General features: G+C 40.1%; 1 protein-coding gene across 2 annotated transcripts in view; it reads right to left on the reverse strand.

Moving 5' to 3' along the window:
- Positions 1 to 12,600, reverse strand: part of PTPRR (protein tyrosine phosphatase receptor type R) — a 240,569-nt gene that overhangs the window by 113,906 nt on the left and 114,063 nt on the right. Inside the window, exon 1 of one of the 2 annotated variants that reach the window (XM_047742548.1) lies at positions 10,474 to 10,669. The exons of the other annotated variant lie outside the window; for it this stretch is intronic. The gene's annotated coding sequence lies outside the window, so the exon portion shown is untranslated. Of the gene's footprint in view, positions 1 to 10,473; positions 10,670 to 12,600 lie in introns of those variants that run through there. 2 annotated transcript variants of the gene reach the window in all.

The following is a 12,600-nucleotide window of genomic DNA, read 5'->3' on the forward strand; positions in this document are numbered from 1 at the left end:
ATAAATTTCCATGGCGTAACAGCAGTGTCACAACTTCAAAGTTCCCATATAGTAACGCAAAATGTATTTTAGTCTGAATTCTAAACCCATTTAGTCATTTGTATTATTTAACACAGCAATGATTTACGCTTTTAATTTCAAGAGACTCAAATGCTCTTTCCAAATGTAAATCCTAAGCCATTTCACAGTAGTAAATAATGCAAATAAAGTTATTATCCAAAAAACAATTGTTTTTGATTATTACAAATACATACACAGAAAAAAGTGGAACGTGTTAAAAAATTCAAAGATTTCAAACTCCATCTGTATTTAAATTTATTGGGCTCTCCCTTGTTAAGAGATTCCTGAGTCAATTCTCTTTACCTGGAGTCTAGGTTCTCCCCTCCACCCTCCAACACCCCACCTGCACCCCCTGGCAACCCTACAACCCCACAAAAAGAAATACTGCTTTGTAATAAGACCTTCTTTCTTTTGTCACCAGATTGTTCGCTAAAGTCAATGATGCCTATGAACGATAGATATAAATCTGTCCAGTAGAATTGATTAAATCTAGCCACGATTATTATGTTTAAATTATATGTATGTGAGTGGCTTTTAGCAATTTATTTATTTATTTATTTGTTTATTTATTTATTTATTTTTGACAGAGAGATCACAAGCAGGCAGAGAGGCAGGCAGAGAGAGAGGAGGAAGCAGGCTCCCCGAGAGAGCAGAGAGCCCGATGCGGGGCTCGATCCCAGGACTCCGAGATCATGACCTGAGCTGAAGGCAGCGGCTTAACCCACTGAGCCACCCAGGCGCCCAGCAGTTTATTTTTAAAGAACAGTTGGACTATCTTTGCCTGGGAGGGTGACAGGTTTCCAAATGTTGCACTTGTCTTGATATAATGCAGCCTGGTCTGCCATCTGATCAACCCCAGTAAGTCAGGATGACACCCAGTAGCCCCATTTGGATGGGGAAGGTCAAATGGCCATCTGTCTTACTGGAGAGATGCCTTAAGAGGAATCCACCCTATCTCTAACTTTTTGTGCTCATTGCTCCCTGGGATCTCTATCTCCACATTATTAGCAAGGAGCCTCCTCATTTTGTCTAGAGGTTAGATTGTCAAGTGACAATGGCTTGAGGCTAGCCTGTCCTGTAGCTAACCTGATGTTTCTGTCTGAAATCTCACAGGAGTCTCTACCTTTTTTAAAGTTAAAAAACTTCATCAGGACATTTCCTTGGGTTGATAGTTCCTGCAGCAAGGTGTGCCCTTGAAGTCTACAGATTCCAAATTCTCTGCTTTCTCCTATTCTACACTGGAATGATTTCTCTTCTATATATTTTTTGGTTCAACTTCAAGGACAACAATTGTGCAGTTATCTAGTCTTTGTCTTTGTCTCTAACCTCTTTATTTTGTGTACTTATTTTCTCTTACCATGTACGTGTCTTTATTCAGTTGAAACGTTCTCGGGCCTATGTCTTCAGCAGAACCTGTTCTACTTCTTTTGTTTCTAATGTGGTTTTGATATCTGTAATGTGCGTTTTATTGTTGTCTTCTTGTACCTTCTGAGTTCTGCCAGCCCACTTTTGTGACAAGATATGTTCTCTCTTCACAGCTTCAGACAAGAAGTGACACAAAACTTCTCTCAGTCTTTTGTATCCATTTTTAAATCAATTTTTCCCAAAGAGTTCAGCTTCTCTTTCCCTCTTAAAATACTCCCAACTTTCTGGGGTGCCTGGATGGCTCAGTGGGTTAAAGCCTCTGCCTTCTGCTCTGGTCATGATCCCGGGGTCCTGGGATTGAGCCCCACATCAGGCCTGCTTCCCCCTCTCTCTCTCTGCCTGCCTCTCTGCCTACTTGTGATCTCTGTCTGTCAAATAAATAAATAAAATCCTAAAAAAAAAAAATACTCCCAACTTTCTATCACATTAGAGTTAAAGTCAGTTAGGGCCTCTAAGGCCCTACTTTATCTGGTTCCTGTTTGTTCTGAGCCTCATCTCATATCCCTCCCTTAAGCCACTCCATCCTTTCTCCAGTTCCTCAAACAAGCTGTTCTCATTTTTACCTCATGGCATTGGCATCTGCCTGCCCCCTGGAGAGCTGTTTGACATCACTGTACGCAGGTTCCTTCTCTTCTTGCCGCTTCCAGTTAAAATGCTGCCCCTCAGGGAGGTCTTCCCCACCCAGGCACTCCCTATCACATCACTGTGACTTATTTCCCACTTACCACTACCTGATAGTCTTTTGTTTCTTTTATTCCTTCCCTTGCTAAAACATGAGCTCCCCTGGTGTGGGACCTGGTTCTCTGCTATATCCCCAGAACCTAGAAGGGTACCTGGCACATGGTTGGTATTAAAAAAATCTTTTGTGGAAGGAATTCATGAATCATCATCAGCAACGCTGTGTTGTTACGGAAGGAATCTGAGTTCCATGGTAGGCATAGAAAGGGTTACAAAACCAGGACATTACTCTTGAGAAGATTACATTTGGTTAAACAGTTCACCTGAAATGCCTACTCATTCACAACCACACAGATTCGATTTAACACGATTTATATTTCATTCGTAATTAATAGGTCTCTGATAGTTTGACCACTCCACCATGCAGGAGGGAAAAAAATGAGTTTGTTTTTTTTTTTTTAAGATTATTTATTTATTTATGGAAGAGAGAGAGTGGGGGCTGGGGAGGAGCAGAGGGAGAGGGACAAGCAGACTCCCTGCTGAGCACTGAGCCCAGTGCAGGGCTTGATCTCAGGACCCCGAGTTCACGACCCGAGTCGCAACCAAGAGTCAGATGCTTAACCGACTCAGCCACCCAGGCGCCCCTCATCTTATCAATTTTCTGAAGCTTGCTTCTAATAGGCAAAATCAATATAATTTTTCAGAATTGTGTGCTATATTGGTTGTAAATGGAATTCAAACTTAATCAGTATTAGTGTCTATTTCTTGTGGCTAATTTGAGAGTTTAAAGTCTATCTTTCTAATGATAAAATTAAATATACTCATGATAGAAGGTTTAGAAAATACAAAGAATTAGAAAGAGAAGTAAAGGGGCGCCTGGGTGGCTCAGTGGGTTAAAGCCTCTGCTTTCGGCTCAGGTCATGATCCCAGGGTCCTGGGATCGAGCCCCACATCGGGCTCTCTGCTCGGCAGGGAGCCTGCTTCCTCCTCTCTCTCTCTGCCTGCCTCTCTGCCTACTTGTGATCTCTGTCTGTCAAATGAAATGAATAAAATCTTTAAAAAAAAAAAAAAGAAAGAAAGAGAAGTAAATATTCTCCATAACGGTTTATCCCATTACCCTGAAATAAAAATTGTGGTGTTTTTAGTGTTAGTTTTTTTCTGATACATAAGCAATATAATATAATATAATATAATATAATATAATATAATATAATATAAATGTACATATTAGATACACCCATATGTATCATACAAATTTTTATCCACTTTAATCTGATGCTATAACTGTCACATTTCTATGGCTTTCTTTTCCCCTGATGTTAGGAGGAAACACTTATTCCCCAACCCTGATGCTTTATTCTTTGTGGTGGCAGTCCAAATACAGTAATATCCCTGAAATCCTCCCCTCCACAGTTTCCCCAGGGGAGGGAAAGTGGCTTGTGTAATTGGTGCATTTGGAATGAGACACTGGGGCATGTGGGCTCTGCACTTTCCTTCTGGGGTCTGCTTGTCTATAAAGAGCATAACATCTGGTCTTCTCTTTGCAACTGGTAAAGCAAGTTATAAAGGCTCTGTCCCTTTCGAGGAGGCCACAGTTGGTTGGTATTCCTGTGGCTAGTGGGTAAATTTGCCTAAGAGGGAGAGGCAGTTATGGAAGTATATTGTTATCATGCTCCTAAGTCTTATCTCCAGCAGTCCAGTCAACAGTAAGGTTACATTTTTATCTCTACATGCTGCTTCCTCTGTTTTTCTCAGGAAGGGAGAAGGATGTTATTTTTCAGTGTCCTTAACACCAACAAATGACACTACAAAGTCAAATATTACATACTCCCCCACCGGCCCCTGACCCCTGAAAAAGGCAAAAGGCTCTAAAACTTTTCTTGTTGGTTATCTTGGTTTCAGTAAGGCTATCTACAGAGAAGGGTCAGAGGAAAATCAAGAATATGGTGTTAACGGAAGTCAGGAGTAGAGTTCCAAAAGTGGTTTGTCAACATTGCCAGATGCTGCGGGAGATTAAGAAAAATGTGGATCAATAAAAGGCTGTTGGATTTGTTGATGAGGAGTATTTGGTGGGCTTCAAGTAGTGGTTCTCAAAATGTGGTCCACGGTGAATTAGGAGGCTAAATGAATCTTTGTTGAAACTCATTTAAAAGTACACGGCCGAGGGGCGCCTGGGTGGCTCAGTGGGTTAAGCCTCTGCCTTCAGCTCAGGTCATGATCCTAGGGTCCTGGGATCCAGCCCTGCATCGGGCTCTCTGCTCAGCGGGGAGCCTGCTTCCCCTTCTCACTCTGCCTGCCTCTGCCTACTTGTCGTCTCTCTCTGTCAAATAAATAAATAAATAATCTTAAAAAAAAAAAAAAAAAGTACACGGCCAGGTTGCCTGGGTGGTTCAGTCAGTCTAACGCCTGCCTTTGGGTCAGGTCATGATCCTGGGGTCCTAGGATTGAGCCCCTCATTGGGCTCTCTGTTTAGCAGAGAGTCTGTGTCTCCCTCTGCCCCTCCCCCCTGCATGTGTGCTCTCTCTCAAGTAAAATCTGTGTAGAAATATGGGTGCATGATGTACAATTCCACAGACTTTCATTTATTCCGAAGGATCATTTAACTTGAGTTTTAAGGGTTAGTAAACGTTGATACTCATAAACTAAAATCAGCATGTTCTCAGTGTATACTGAGTATTTAGGGGGTTAAGAAGTGAGTATATTCTGAAGAAAAAGGCAGAAGACTAGGACCAGATTTTGTTGAGCAGAGAGTCTGTGTCTCCCTCTGCCCCTCCCCCCTGCATGTGTGCTCTCTCTCAAGTAAAATCTGTGTAGAAATATGGGTGCATGATGTACAATTCCACAGACTTTCATTTATTCCGAAGGATCATTTAACTTGAGTTTTAAGGGTTAGTAAACGTTGATACTCATAAACTAAAATCAGCATGTTCTCAGTGTATACTGAGTATTTAGGGGGTTAAGAAGTGAGTATATTCTGAAGAAAAAGGCAGAAGACTAGGACCAGATTTTGTTGAGAACAAAAGGAGAAAGACGGAATGGTTCATAGACTAAGCCTTTTTTTTTTCCCTCCAGATGGGAAGAACTTTGACCTTTGTACTACCACAGCACGTCAGATGACTTAATCTTGCTTCCTAAGACCCTACACTGGGATGAGCTACCCCTTTCATACATGAAATGACAATACTAGAGTTTTGGTCAGAGGAATGTTTTGAGACATTCTGAAAACCACAGCAACACCAGCTTTCTGAATTTCTGGCATCCTTGCTCTGCTGAAGCTCTGGGCGGCCACAGCAACTGATGAGCCCGTCAAGGGAAAGGTTCATGAAGGAGCTAAATGTGTACTGGTAGGGAGTGAGAAAAAGTACAGTAATTGCATGTTTAGAAACATAAGACCTTGTGGAAAAGGGAAATACGTAGGAGCTTCTTGAATTATGAGCTCACACATTTAAAAGTTCTGGCCTGCTCTGTTTGCTAATTACTAGGAAGACTGAACACGACTTAAAATAATTGTGCTTGTGTGTTTGGAAGTTGCAGGTAGGTGAGTAAATACCAAATAAGAAAACTCTGCAACACTAAAACATAATAGTTAAGACTATGGGTCAAGGAGTAAGACAGACTTGGATTTAATCCTGGGCCTTGGTCAAATGAGTAGTTCTCTCTGAGCCTCAGTTTCTTTATCTGCCAAATGGGATGCTACCTGCGTCCCTTCATGGGGCTTCTAAGGATCATATTAGTTATCAGACAAAAAACAGCTAAAACTAACAGATAAAAGGTACTCCATAAATTTGGTTTAAAGACATGGATTTGCTATCTATCAGCAGGAAGCCCCATTAATTAAATGAACTGCTTCTCTGGATACTCAGGACAAGGGGAAATTGAGTAGCCACCTTGTTGATCAAATGAAGGTTCTTTATTTATTTCCTGAAACAGTAATACTATCAACACACTAAGAAGTGGCCTGATTGGATTTCCAGTGTTTACTTCCACTGATTATTTCAGCTATCATGGAGCTTTAGCCAAAGGTATATAAAATTAAGAAGCCACAATCAGGAAATCTGCTCAGAAGAAAAAGCAATGGTCAAAACAATTTGGCTTTTCTAAAGCGATATAATTTTTGGAGAGAATATACATATTCGAGGTTTAATGTTAAAATGGCACATTTTAGGACAGATTCCTTGATTTTAGAATGTCTGCTTCCATGTTCTGCCTACCTCACCCTTGCAAACCATGGCTACGAGAGCAGTCAACTCAAATCCCAAATCATACGGAAGACTTTTAAGAGATGTTGAATTAAATTAAATTATATTTTTATGGATATAGAATTTATTTTCATCATCCTTTTCTTTTTTCTGTCTATTACAAATTAAATATCAATATTGAAACAGTCAAATTAAGTGATTTAGATTAGAAGCCTTTATCCTACTAATTTAAAAAGTTTTTTATAACCTAGTTTTTTCTTCATTTCATTAATTTGTCTCCTCTATTTTAATATTACCTCTTAATTAGTGTTCCCTTTCATATTCCCTAATAACATTCTTATTGGAAAAAAAAAAGTAACTCTCTTTTGCCTTGGAAGACTCTTAAAATTTAACAGTTCAGAAATTTTATACACTGCTTTGAAGACTTTAAATTCTATATAATTTGGAGTAACCCCCCCATCCTTATAATAAGCTATTTTTTAAAATCATGAGCTGGTAAGTCTTGACTTTTCCACGTACAAATTCACTCGAGGAGATAAGGCTTCCATATATTATACATGAACACTATACTTTTATGATATTATCATTCCTATACCTTGTGAAATTGTGTCTATTTGTACTTATAAAAATATTTTTTATAAAAGTTACAAATATTTATGGATGAAATAGAAGAAAACAGAGGTTTAATACAAAGTTCCTTAGAGACCGGGGAAAATCACGATTTAACCACAGATATTATCCTGGGTACAGTAAACAAACATAATAGCAAGTTACTTGCTTTCAACAGAATTTTCAAGTCTCATTGTTACATGTCCAAGTCAACAGAAATTTCCACATTCATCTCCCCTGATTATGTTTTCTATCTTGCATCAAACGCTACTTCTCCATTATTCTCATTCTTGTGTGCTCGTTCAGTGACCCCCCACGTAGTGTTTCTTCCCCTCCCTTCCTTCCCCATTTCTCATGCTGGAGACAGAACACAGAAGCCAAAAAGCTTGAGTACTTGAGTCGAAAATGGCTGGAATCGGGGCCAGGCAGAAACCCTGTATGGACAAAAGCCCGGCGCTCAGGCGCAGGATGCCTGAAAAACGAGGTCAGACAAATTCAGGTTTGCACATCCCGCCCCGCCATGAGGACAAAACTGTAATCACAGCCATGACCGCAGCGCTCCTGCCGCTTTTCCAGAAGGACAGAGGAGACATCCGGCCACTCTCTCCAGTAAGGACCGAGGCCAAACTTCTAAGTAGCATTTAGGGACGCTGCGAAATAGATGTGCAAGGGTGAAATAATAATCCCCCAAGCTGTTTGTTCGTTAGTCAGCAACTGATAATGTCCCAAGCCATCCGACATATAAATGCTACTTTAAAAAAAGGAAGAAATCAGCAATCCTCACACGCCACCGTGGGTGCTTTATTCCCAATGTGGGTAAAATAGGGAGATGGCTCCCTCTGATTCTTACACACTTATATTCAACCAACAGGAATATATTCTTTGGGGACTCTCAAGTTTTCCCACGAAGACGCTGGAGCAGGGAGACCCCATGGGCTCAGGAAGTGTCGATCTGATCGCAAGGGTGGTTTGGAAGCTAATGACCACGGAAGGGTGCTATAAATTGTCTTTTATTTCCATTCCCCCCACACAGTGGTTTGTGTTTCACTTCAATGGCTACAATAGGATTCTGTGTTTTGCTCTTCTGGTGAACTACAGAATTCTCCAAGAAACATGGTAAAATGAAATGAGGTTTACGGGCATGTGTTTTTGAGATGCAAATAGGAACTCTATGATTTAGTGTCCTTTCAACTTTTATTCTCAGTAATCTTGATACTTTTGTCACAGTGGGAATTAACAATTTTCTGCATAACTAAAAATGAATAAAGACAGAACATGGGATATATTTTAGTCAATGTTCTCGTGGTTTTTTCATCTGTAGGAAGAGATGGCAAAATAATAAAAACCGTACAATTTTCCACAATGTGTTATTTTAGTTTTTAGCATCCCGAGAACCATCTCATTTCTAGAAAAGAAAGATTCTGAGTGAGGCTGTCTGTGGCATAACTTGGAGGCACAGCATGACCTAGCCAATTTCATCAGTCATCTCTTCCTAGCATTTCCTGTAATACTCTTATTTTTCATTTTGTTTTCTTTTTCTTTAAGCATGATTGGAGCCATGCTATTTATTAGGATTGCTATATCTGGTCTAATGATTAAATTGTTAAATAGGATTGCATGGATTGATCAGAAAAACAAAGGAGACTATGTATAAGTTATTTCTCCCGCTGCAGCTAAATATAGAAATGGCTAATTTCATACAACACAACCCAGCCTCAATTATCACCTGAGCAATTTTCTTTAAAGATTTTATTTATTTATTTGACAGACAGAGATCACAAGTAGGCAGAGAGGCAGGCAGAGAGAGAGAGGGGGAAGCAGGCTCCCCGCTGAGCAGAGAGCCCAATTTGGGGCTCGATCCCGGGACCCTGGGACCACGTCCTGAGCCAAAGGCAGAGGCTTTAACCCACTGAGCTACCCAGGTGCCCCTCCATGCTAGCAATTTAAGAAATAACCTTAAGATTGTGGAAGCTGGGGGCACTTGGGTGGCTCAGTGGGTTAAAGCCTCTGCCTTCAGCTCAGGTTATGATCTTGGGGTGCTGGGATTGAGCCCCGCATCGGGCTCTCTGCTCAGCGGGGAGCCTGCTTCCCCCTCTCTCTCTGCCTGCCTCTCTGCCTACTTGTGATCTCTGTCAAATAAATAAATAAAATCTGAAAAAAAAATAAAAGATTGTGGAATCTATCAGGGAAGATATTTAGGTATATAAAATTAAGAAGCCACATTTTATTTAAGGCTTTAAATTCTACTAAATGACAGATTTAAACACATTAGTCCTCCTCACATTACAGTGTACGTATGCACTAGACATTAAAAGAAAAGCCCTAACAACTGTTGTTTCTCTTTGGTCTAAAATCTTGCTTCTAAATCCTAGATCCTGCTTTGAAATTATTGTCAAGCCATCATTTGGCATTATCTGCTCATATTTCACACAGGAGACACGCTAAAAAAAATCTGACAACCCTGTATTTCATGGGATATAGAGACTGACTTCTTGAATCAAATAATATATTTGGGCCATCTTGATGACTGTTTTCTGCAATATTGAATCAGACAGGAAGTTAGACCAATTTTATTATTAAGATGAATTGAAACACCAGATGCACTACTTTTGACTTTGCTATTCATCACCACAGACCGAAGATAAAATCAGAATTATCCACAACTTTGTACCAACACCAGAACCACTATATTATTTTTAAACACTCAAACTAAATTCTAAATGCAATGCTTATGTTTTGAAATAGACTTAAGTGAACTAACTATTGTGTGAGGTTTTTCACCCGAAGACAGCACAGTACAGATAAACTCCATGAATTCATACATAAATCTTAAAGAGAGCCACAATTCTTATGAAGACAGTCAAGCTTTAATAATAAGGTTCTTGGTTTACTGGTGGAAAACAACAAAGCTGAGGTCCCCAGTTGGGAATTAGGCCTGGGAGGTCTCATGTCACTAACTTTCATTCATTGGTCCCCACATCCCATTATAATGGAAGATACTGACTAGTCTTTTAGTGAAGTCTGCATGCAAAGGCAGGGTCCCCAAGATGCAGTTATAATTAAAAAAAAATCTAGATTTAGTGACTTAGTCTACTTAACCTTTTTCTCTTTCTAGTGACCATAAATCCAAGCTAGGTCATCTTTTCCCCATCAGTTGAGAACTACATGAACCACAACCAAGAAAATATCCACTCAATGTCTTTCATATATTTTTCTGTTCTGTCCCAGTGGATATATTTGTATTTCGTTCTCTTTAGGATGGATACAAATTTTACAAGAAACTTCTTATGGTCGTGGTAGGCTCTCTACTATTTAGAGATGTTGAGTAATTGCACAGCATTTTCTTTTCGTTTCCAGCTTTGAGGCTAAGGATATTTCCCTAGATATCACACAGATTCTCTGCTGACTCACTCCTATACAGCCACACGAACAGATAGAGGCAGAAATCTCAATATTTACCCTCTTAACCTCACACCATTAATGTCACGAAAGATTCACTTACCTGTTTGGAAACTGACTGGGTGTTGTGATGAGTTCGACTTCCATTTGTGCTCTCTGTGTTCTTTCCTCACCATAGCAAGCTGGACTAATGATCAAAATTTCTAAGCTTGTGTGTTGAGATGAAGCCTCATTTCACCACCTGGAGGTAACTGCCTGGTACTATTTCTAGAGTCATTGCTGATCCCAGGTCTACTGTAGCAGCCTGTGCCCTCCCAAGAGACATCCCAGGTGCTTGCTGTTTCGACAGTTTACTAGAATTGAAATTCATAGGGATTTTTTTTACAGTGATGCACAAAACTCTAAGATGAGAACTTTGTGGACGATAGACAAGGTGTGTTGCATGAAGGATTCTCATTTTTTCCTGTCTTTTAAAAATGAGATGTTTACAAGGTGTTTTCATGAGAAAGTTTTTCTACAAGTCTGCTATTTCCTCCAAATTTTCCTCCTCTATGGTAGGGACTTTATAGATCTCCTTTCAACACTCATCACAACTTGGAAAGCAGGGACTATTATTAATCTTTTTACCAATGGGGAATTTAAAGTGATTTAAGTAAAGCCCAAATAATGAATCTGGCATTCAAATACAGGTTGGTCTGACTATAATTGGTGATTTTTTTTTCTACTTCACCATATGCACACCGTTATGACTTAACACAGAGGAATTTCAAATAAATGGCTGTTGTAATTACTATTAGTAATGAAATATTTGGTCTGAAAAATGGGAGGCAGTAAAGATAATTAAGACATGATCTCTGTCTTTAAGGAGCTATCAGTCTGTTAGAATAAGGGTAGTTGAAATGTAGGGATTTCATGAACTATGGCCTCAAGATACATGGCATAGCTAGCAGGGTTGTAATAAAATTAATCATTTATACATTACTGATGGCATGGTAAATTGATTTTTTTAAAGAATAGCCCACCGTCAAGAGTCTTAAAAAATGTTCATGATCTTTGATCTAGTAATCCCCCCATGCATATTTATCTTAAGGAAGTGGTTTCAATGAATTAAAAATAAATAGACACAATTTCTTTGAAACATTACATAAAAAGTCAGGAGCCGCTTAAATGAACATCAGTGCCAAGTGGGTAAGTTCGTTATGGTGCATCAACAGGAGGTGAGTTGTGTAATTCTCTCCCCGCTTCCTGCATCCTTAGTCGACCCTCTCTAGTGGGTCTTTCTAATCTGCCTTCAAATGTGCTGCAATATTTCTCATATTACAGGCCAAACAAACCAAAAGATCTCTTTGACTGGCCATCATCCCTTTTCCTTACTCTCCTCTCAAACAAAGGCCTCAAGAGTTGTCGTATTCATCGTTTCCAGTTCCTCAGTTCCACCTGCCATTCTCTCTGTATCAGCTCCTGTTACGCTAAACTGTCATCGCTACGTCCAGGGGTCAAGTCTCAGTCTTCGTGCTCCACCTCTCAGCAGCCTTTGCCATAGATGACTCCTTCTCTCTCCCTTGATACTTTCCTTACCAGGCTTCCTTTCCAGGAGGCCACATCTTCTGTTTTGCCTCTCATTTGGCAGTCACTCCTTTTCCAATCTTCCTGACTTCCCTACATTGAAGGGTTATGTGCTCAGTTCTTCATCCCTTTCTTTTTCCTAAACTGCAGTCTCAAATTAATTTGGACCTCACTCTCAGAGGACTTGTATATCCAGTTGCGTACTTGACATACCCACTTGGATGATGGGATCATAAACCCTGACAGTTGTTTTTTTTGTTGTTGTTTTTGTTTTTTTTATTTTTATTTTAAATTTTATTTATTTATTTGACAGACAGAGATCACAAGTAGACAGAGAGGCAGGCAGAGAGAGAGGAAGAAGCTGGCTCCCTGCCGAGCAGAGAGCCTGATGCAGGGCTCAATCCCAGGGCCCTGGGATCATGACCTAAGCCGAAGGCAGAGGCTTTAACCCACTGAGCCACCCAGGCGCCCCTGTTTTTGTTTTTGTTTTTGTAATACAAGTGTCTGACTTGAGCTTTGATTGCCAATGCATCCATTTCAAAAAGGCACCCACTTCAAGGAGGCAAACTCCAAAAAACACATTGCCAGCCACACCACTAGAAAAAGAACAGGGCTGCCTCCCCTTTACTGAGACTCCTTTGTCGGAGAGATCTTGGGTTTATTT

The sequence above is a fragment of the Lutra lutra genome, chromosome 8, assembly GCF_902655055.1.
Source record: "Lutra lutra chromosome 8, mLutLut1.2, whole genome shotgun sequence".
NCBI lineage: Eukaryota > Metazoa > Chordata > Mammalia > Carnivora > Mustelidae > Lutra > Lutra lutra.